We start from the raw sequence: 8,009 nt of genomic DNA, 5'->3' as shown, positions 1-8,009 counted from the left end.
TCATGCCAGTGAGTGAACTTTTTGAGTATTATTTTGCAATGTTTTCTTAGTGTTTCTTAATTCTGTTTTCAGTGTATGTGGTGTGAATTGTGAACTGCTAACCAGGATCAGACTTGCGCTGAAGTTTGATACCACTAGGATTTCTTACAGACATAAGTGTTCTCAGAAGTAGCTAACTAACTAGTAGAAATACTTCACTTAAAGGGTATACTGGTCACACTTATCAGAAACTTAATGCATAGTTTGGAAATGGTTAAATATGCAGCCTGCTGGTGTTATGTATTAATCAGGTCTTTAAGTAATGTCTATTATAGGTATGTATGATCACATAGAAGGTAACAGAGGGCTGTTTGCTGTAGTTTTAACATGTCTGAATATTGAAGTACTTAAAGACTCCACTAGCCATTCATGAGCCCTTAATAAATGGCACAATGGTTGTAATCTTGGATATTACGATTGAGGACCTTTGGCTGTTCCAAGTCCTTGTTGGTTTTAACTTTGTTTTTCTATCCCAGTGAAGAAGGCCATTCCCATTCTTGTTCAGAACAGAAATACATACAAGTGATGTTTTGTCTAAGCAAAATGGTAGTGGAAAGCTTTCTTGATTATGCGGATGTTTGGTTTTGATTATTATCTTGAATATTTATGGCATTGACTTTCAGGTTGTGTACGGTTTATCTAAAGAGGATTTTTATTTTTCAAGTGATCCATAAATTGCAGAGTTTGTGGGCAGCGATGTATTGGACAAGTAGGAAGTTGCGGGTAGAAAGGTATTAGACGTAAGTATAAATATACTTCCAGTTAGAACATTGATCAAACAAATCAAAAAAGCTTGGGGGATGATATAGTGACATTCATTCTTGCAGGTTGTGTTAGTAAAGGGACCAGTCAGGCCTTCCAAGATGTTGAACACCTGTCTGGTGTTGGACAGTGCAACGAGCGGGTCAGATCAGGATTGCCAGTGCTACTGCTGTTCTCTCCATCTGCTATGTTAGTTACTTTATTGCCTTTTTTTTTTGTAACTGCTGGAGGATTCTTTTGTTTTAAGTTTTGGTGTCATTCCCTAGAATTAAAGCAGAAGTGAAATAGATTTTTTGTAAAGAAGATAGTTGAAGTAAGAAGGGAAACAAATTACCTATGCATCTTTCTATAATGTCAGTATTATGTTTACAAGAGAAAGACCGTTGTCTTTAGTTCTTCTCATTCACTGTTGAAGCTGGACCATCTGCCTTGTGACAAATTAATTTCTTTTAATTTCTTAAGAGACTGGAGTGATGGGTCTGTGGACTCAGGTCCTTTATGAGATGGTACTGGGTCTGACATCTGCATTGTCAGCCAATGTGTAGGCTTTTCTAAGCTCTGACCTAGCTGTTAACAAGGTGGATATTCAAATGACACATTTGTGAGAGCAAATATGCTGTCACATATTTCTGAAAGCAAATATGACACTTACATATTTGTGAGAGGCATTTCAGCTGTCGGTCTGTATCCATGATGGAGAGTTTAGACATTAATGTCCAGAGGACAGATGGGGCTTTGGTAAGTTTAATGAAGATCATTCTTCCATTCTTCTTATCTGTTGTTCTTAAATCTTGTTTACACGATATCTTTCTCTTATTCTTCTGGAAAATATAGGACTTTTGAATTTCTGGAGGAACACCACAATTCTTTTGCTCTTCCTTATGCTTTTTAAAGATATTTGTCCTGCCTTGGATGATAGGGGAGGGGCTCTCAGGTGGTCCTCCTTCTGGAGGACACTTCACTGAGCACACTCCCAGTGCAAACCACCCAGCTGGGGGGATCATGGTTGCTGTTAGAGTTTCAAAAAGGGGTGTTGCACAAATTCACGCATGGTGTATGGCTGGATGGGGAACTGTGCTCAGCCCCATGGTGAGCCTGGTAGGTGGAGCTGCTCCTTGCCTACCGGGGGCAGCCTGGACCCAAGTTGGTGCCTCTGGGTGACATGAATTGGGAAAGAACAGAGCATCTCTCTCTGGGTACAGAGCTTGGAAGCTCTGCTGCTGGGAAAGCTGAGCAGTTGTGTAAATATCGTAGCCTGCTGGGTCCGCAAGGCCCAGCTAAAAACTAGGAGAGTAGGTGTCTTTAACTGCAATCCTGTCTCAAAGTCCATTGCTTCATGAGAAGTAGATACTGAACACCTTTTCCACTCCATATAGGTGGCCTGTTCAAGGTCTGGCTCTAAAATAATCTAGATCTGGCTCAAAATTATCACTATCACAGAAACGGATCTTCCTGTTCTATTTCTAGATGGAGTCACCAAGCTCAAACCATCTGGCTGAAAGAGTGTAGTCTCATCAGCCACTCAGGAGTACTGATTTCATTGATTTCAGTAGCCAGGCATAGAAAACCGGTTTAAAAACGTGTAAGGCTGAGAGGCAACACAAATACCTTCTACGGAGCTGGTTTGGCGAGTGCAGCTCAAAAGCTTGGTGTCACATGAGTTTTGTTTTGTTTTTCCTGAGGTAATATAAAACAATGCATTGCCTTCTGTAAACCCGCTAGGATCATCTTGAACATGTGTTGCTTAAGGACCATCAGGGAAATACATTTCTGAAGCTGCATTAGCTTATTAGAGCTTTTCTTCTGTGCAGACTGGGCAGGCAGCTTGTGAAGAAGACAGAACTCCAGATCCAGGGGGGCTGTTTGTTTATTGTAGCTGCAGAGTATGACTTAAAATATGGCATTACTGGCTGGCCCATTTTTGAAGTTGCTGCCCATTAATCTTGCTCTATATACGTTATTCTTAAAACTTTCAGCAGTGCAATCTGGGTGTGTATTCTAACTTGAGTTGCATAACTTTAATTTGTTGCATAAACTCCAGTAGATGCTCTGTTAGGAATACAGTATTTATAGATATCACTTGTGTGTTACTTAGTGAGGTTTAACCCAAATCATCACTGAGCAGTTTGGAAATAGAAGGCAACAGCTGTAATACCGAGAAAGAGATGCAGGTCAGGAGTTGAAACATTGAGATTAAGGGGATGACTTTTACTCTACTGTCTTTACTTTGTCATGCTTGCTAGAAATAGATGTCAGGGACCTCTGGTATATAAACCACTGCGCTTATATTTCTCCCTCACCACCCCCTTTTTAAAAATATTTTTAGTTAGTGGATCTGCTCATTTTCCTTTGCTGATACTTAAGTCTTACTGACTTCAGTGGAAACAGGATTTCCTGTGATGATTAAAACCACAGGTGCTAGGATTAAGGAAGGCCTTTTTCTTTGGTGGTACATAGACTAAAACTGGAATGATACAGAGATTAGTGTGGCATCCCCAGGGCTGACAGGCAGATTTGGAAGAGCACATGAGGGGATCAAACTCTGGAGGTGTAACCGTGGGGGAACTTCTTTGGCATTCACAGAATTTTTATCAAGACTTCAGTCTTAACTGATTTAAAGATGGAAATTGGCTGTTGGAAGCAGAAACCTCTTTGGATGAAGCACTGATGTGCGCTGCCCTTATAGAAAACATGTAAATTTTTAGGATAGGTGGTTTAGACCATTGGTTGTTGCATTGCTTCCCTACACACCCTCGTGTCCAGCTGTACTCTTTGGGGAGAAAGGGCAACTTTACTACAGGGAAGCTATTTTCTGAGTTGTCAAATCCAAGCTGTGTGAGATGTGGGTAAAACCCTGCACTGAAATACAGACTAATGGTCCCATTCCATTCTGTTCCCTTTTTCCTCTTACCATAAGACTTCTTTGGGGGGGGGAAGTTTTTCTTAGGAACAGCTATAACGTCTCTCTTTTTTTGTAGCCACATTCTAGATGCCTTTTATTAAGGTACAGTTTTAAACCCAGAGACTATACGCCGTTGTGTGGACATCACAGCTTGCTGTAATGCTGTGTTCTCACTCGATGGTGCCGTTCCATAAGATCACAGAGGTGACACCTGGATGGACCAGATCTGTTGACTACCCTCTTGTGATTGTTTCCACTGAAATTATTGAAGCTATTTGTAGGAACGAGAACTTTTATATATATATATATATGTGTGTGTATAAAAAATATAAAATATATAAAAATGTGTCTATATGAAATATATAAAAAGTTCTCATTCCTGCTCTATGTAACATATATATTCCTATATATAAAATATCTAAAAAAATAAAAGTTCTCATTCCTACAAATAGGTTCTCTCCCTATGTATATATCAGAAACATACCTTTGATTTGCAAGTTGACAAGTAGTTACATATGTATATGTATATATGGATAGCAGTCTTGCATGTCAAACAGCGTGTTCTATAAAGTAGCCTTTATCTTCTGGCACATGAGCGTTGCAGGAGTGGGCTGCGGTTGTGTGAAACGCAATCCTGGGGGCAGCGGGGCTGCTTGTATTAGTAAGGTCAGCAGGATTTGCTCTCAAAGTCATTCAGGCATTACCGTGCACACTAATGAAATGTGCAGCACAGGAGTATGGACTTCTACTTCACGAAGGATAATAAACAGTAAAATCTAAGGTTTTATTATGGTATATATTACAATTTTCCATTATTTGTCATCTCCTCTTTGCCTCACCTTTATTAGGTGCCACCTTGGCTCTATGAGTTGAACCTTCGTGCGTGTATTTTTATAAAAAGGAGAATTCAAAAGTTTTTTCCCTAGCACCTTGCATCAGAATATCTGAGATTCTACACAACCACAGTTATGGCTGCAGATTTCTGTGTGTGCCACAAAGAATTAATTGTGCAATCATCCCGCACTCGTCATCAGTGTGAGAGTTTACAAAAGTCACCTCTTAACTTTTAAAAGTTATTCCTCTTCCAACAATGTTCTTTAGTTTATGAAATGTGGTCAGCCACCTTACTTAATGACCTGGTCGTCAGCAGTTTTAGAAAGATTATTGCCTTTGTATTTCGCACAGCACATTTGCGTATAACCAAAACAATCTAAAAAGAAACCACAAATTGTAAAATCCTGACCACGTAATTTTTAAGTTAATAGGAAACATGAAACCTTTACGTTCAGTGAAGTAACTTTCCAGGTGTCCCTGTTTTTCTAATAAACAGTTACTGTTTATTAAAAAAAAATCAATATATAAAAAGACAGTATTGTATTGAATTAAAAGCTCCAAAACAGATAAGTTCTGTTCTTTCCCTGTGTGCGTGCTAAGGGCCCATTCCTGCTTTTTGACTTACAAAGCTTCCCCTGACAGCAGCCCCACAGGGTAAGTCCATTTCATAAAGGCACAGATAAGTGTAGAATGAGTTAAACTTCAGTGTCTGATAATCCCAGCAGCTTTTGAAACTAACAGGTAATTATTAAATAAAAAAACTGTTGTTGAATGAATAAAAAATAAAAAGCTTTTTAGGCTAAAATGCAAAGCCATAATTGGGATGGTTTTGACAGATATATCAATCTTGAAAATTAAAGGTAGAATGTGGGAGCCAGATTACCTGTGCAGAAGGGCATGTGATTATTTCATTCTGATGCTATTACTCCTTATCCAGCTTTGCAGAGTGCACACGGTTTGGCTCTGTCATTGCTCACTTTAGCAATGGGTTGGATTATAGTTTGCAGAACTTTTATGGAAAAGAAAAAAAAAAATGTGCAAGGAAGAAATTTTAGAAATAAGATCAGGTTTATCATGATGTATGTGTTCCAGCTATTTTTCCATTTACAAAATGGAAAGTTGGTGTTTATGAACGTCTGTGTGTATTTGAATGATTTGGCTAGCAGGTAGGTGTCCCTTTCTGGGGTGAACCGGAGCAGCTCAGGCATGTGTGATGGGCCTTCTGCAGCTGCTGGGGATTTAGCTCAAGTGGCCTGGGCTTTTGGAATGCAGAAGCCAAAGCCCGTCTCTGGTGCTGCACCCGGGAAGTTCTGCCTCGTAAAAACATCACCGTTGTGGTACCAGAAAGTTTTAGGGGATCGAGCTTTGTTGCGGTGGTGAGGCAAAACGGAGACCTGCCAGGGTAAGCCTGACAACCCTGTGTCACACTACAAGGGTCAGAAGAGAAGCCAATGGGTTGTCTTGAATGGGAGCAAAACCAAGATTTATTGTAATTCTTTTTTATTTTTCCCAGCTGAAAGACTCTGAGGCAACATTACCAAATCAGAAAGAATCTCAGCAACTTTCAAAATCTAGTTGGACTGGTTTGCTGTCAGCCTGGCTGGATCTCTGGTGGCTTATGTAGAGGGCTTCTCTGGAGCTTGGACCTCCAGCACCTCTGGCTGCGTGGGCACCAGGCACGTGGGGTTTGATAGCTTCCAGTAGGGCATCTCTCAGGCTCCAGGATTTGTTAAAGACACTGCAAAGTTTGGGGTTTGTTGTTTTTTTCCTCCAAATTGGTATAATAATAAAGTTACAAGAATAAAAACACTTGGAGATCTGGCAGGGCTGTATCTGCGGAGGTCTCCTGAGAGATGGTGAGAAGTTTCCTACAGAAGGAGAGTGTGGAGCACTGTCCCCATGGCTGCCCTGAAGCCCCCGAGACAAGTGGTAGGCAGTGCACTCACACCAGCAGAGCGTTACGGGACCATGGTTGCTGTGTAAGGAATTTCTCCATGGTTTCAGCTGTAGCTTTTGGAGGAAATAATTTAATAACCCTTTTCTTTAGAAGTATTTGCAGTCGAGGTACCTCATGTAACAGAGCTGATTCCTCAGCTGGTTAGCAGCAGCAGCAGTGGAGCTGTGAGATGTAACAGCTCGAGGCACTGTCCCCTCGGTTTTGTACAGGTGTGGTGCAGAAGTGAAACCAGCTGAGTCTACATGTCGAGCTTTCTTGTTTATTTGAGTGATTTTGGAAACCCTGCCATTCCTGACACTGCAGCTGTGTTTTTGAGGTCAGAAGGAGCAGGACATTGACCTGTTCGGCAGTAAAAGTGTGATGTTGTGGCAGAGACGTTTCATCCGGCCTTGTAGGAATTGATGGATTCAAGTGGGAAGCTCCACAAACTCTTCCATCAGGAGGATGCAGTCTCGGATGCGTCTGGAGCACTGTGTGTACCCACATGCTTTTAAAGAATGAGTATGTTTACTTTCAGTCCCTGTGTGTCCACATACCTGTAAATAATCTATTTCCTCAGCTCCTTCATCTCTGCTGGAACCCACAGCAGTGCTAGGTTAAGCTGGCCACCTTGGTGCAAGATTTCCCTATGGAAGAGCCCTGCAGCAGCCCCATCAGCCCAGCACACGGCCACGGCCACAGCTGCTCAGAGGAAGCACTTTCCCTCTCAGACATGCTGGGAAAGGAAAAACTCACTTTTCATTTTGGGGCTGCCGTTCTTGAGCTTCAGAAAACAGTCGAACGTTTTGCAGAAAGAAGAACGGTTCCTGAGATGTGGTCAGCCAGGGAAAGTCTTTGCTGATGTTTGGCTGGTTTATGTCTTACATGATTCTCATTGAGCTTTCAGATAGATCCCAGCCATCCCATCTCACTTGTGTTACGTGTGTTCGCCTTGCTTTCAGATAGATCCCAGCCATCCCATCTCTACTTGTGTTACGTGTGTTCGCCTTTAGTACCACAGGCGATGGCCCAGCTGTGCTTCTGAATGGCTGTGGCCCTTCCTGTACCTATTCTACATGTTTCGTCATCTCTGGACACAAAGCAGAGGTTCTTCTGGTTCTACTGAACCAGACTCTTTTCAGTAGTTGCCAGTGAGAGGACAAGGGGCAATGGGCACAAGTTGGAACAAGGGTTTCACTTGAATATGAGGAAGAACTTTTTCAGGTGAGGGTGACGGAGCCCTGAAACAGGCTGCCCAGGGAGGTTGTGGAGTCCCCTTCTTTGGAGATTTTCAAGACCCGCCTGGATGCAGCCCTGCTTTGGCACGATCTGACAAGCTCTGGGTGGTCCTGCTTTGGCAGGGGAGTTGGACTAGATGATCTCTATGGTCCTTTCCAACTCTAAAAATTCAGAAAAATTCAGTGAAATTCAGTGAAGTTCAAAAACAGCCTTGTCGCATCTAGGAGGTGGTGATTGGAAACTCCTGACAAGGAGTGACATCCTAATTCAGAAGGGAATATAGGGCTAAAATGGGCG

Source organism: Calidris pugnax, unplaced genomic scaffold (assembly GCF_001431845.1).
Source record: "Calidris pugnax isolate Ruff unplaced genomic scaffold, ASM143184v1 scaffold24, whole genome shotgun sequence".
NCBI lineage: Eukaryota > Metazoa > Chordata > Aves > Charadriiformes > Scolopacidae > Calidris > Calidris pugnax.
Note: the sequence above shows the minus strand (reverse complement) of the source record.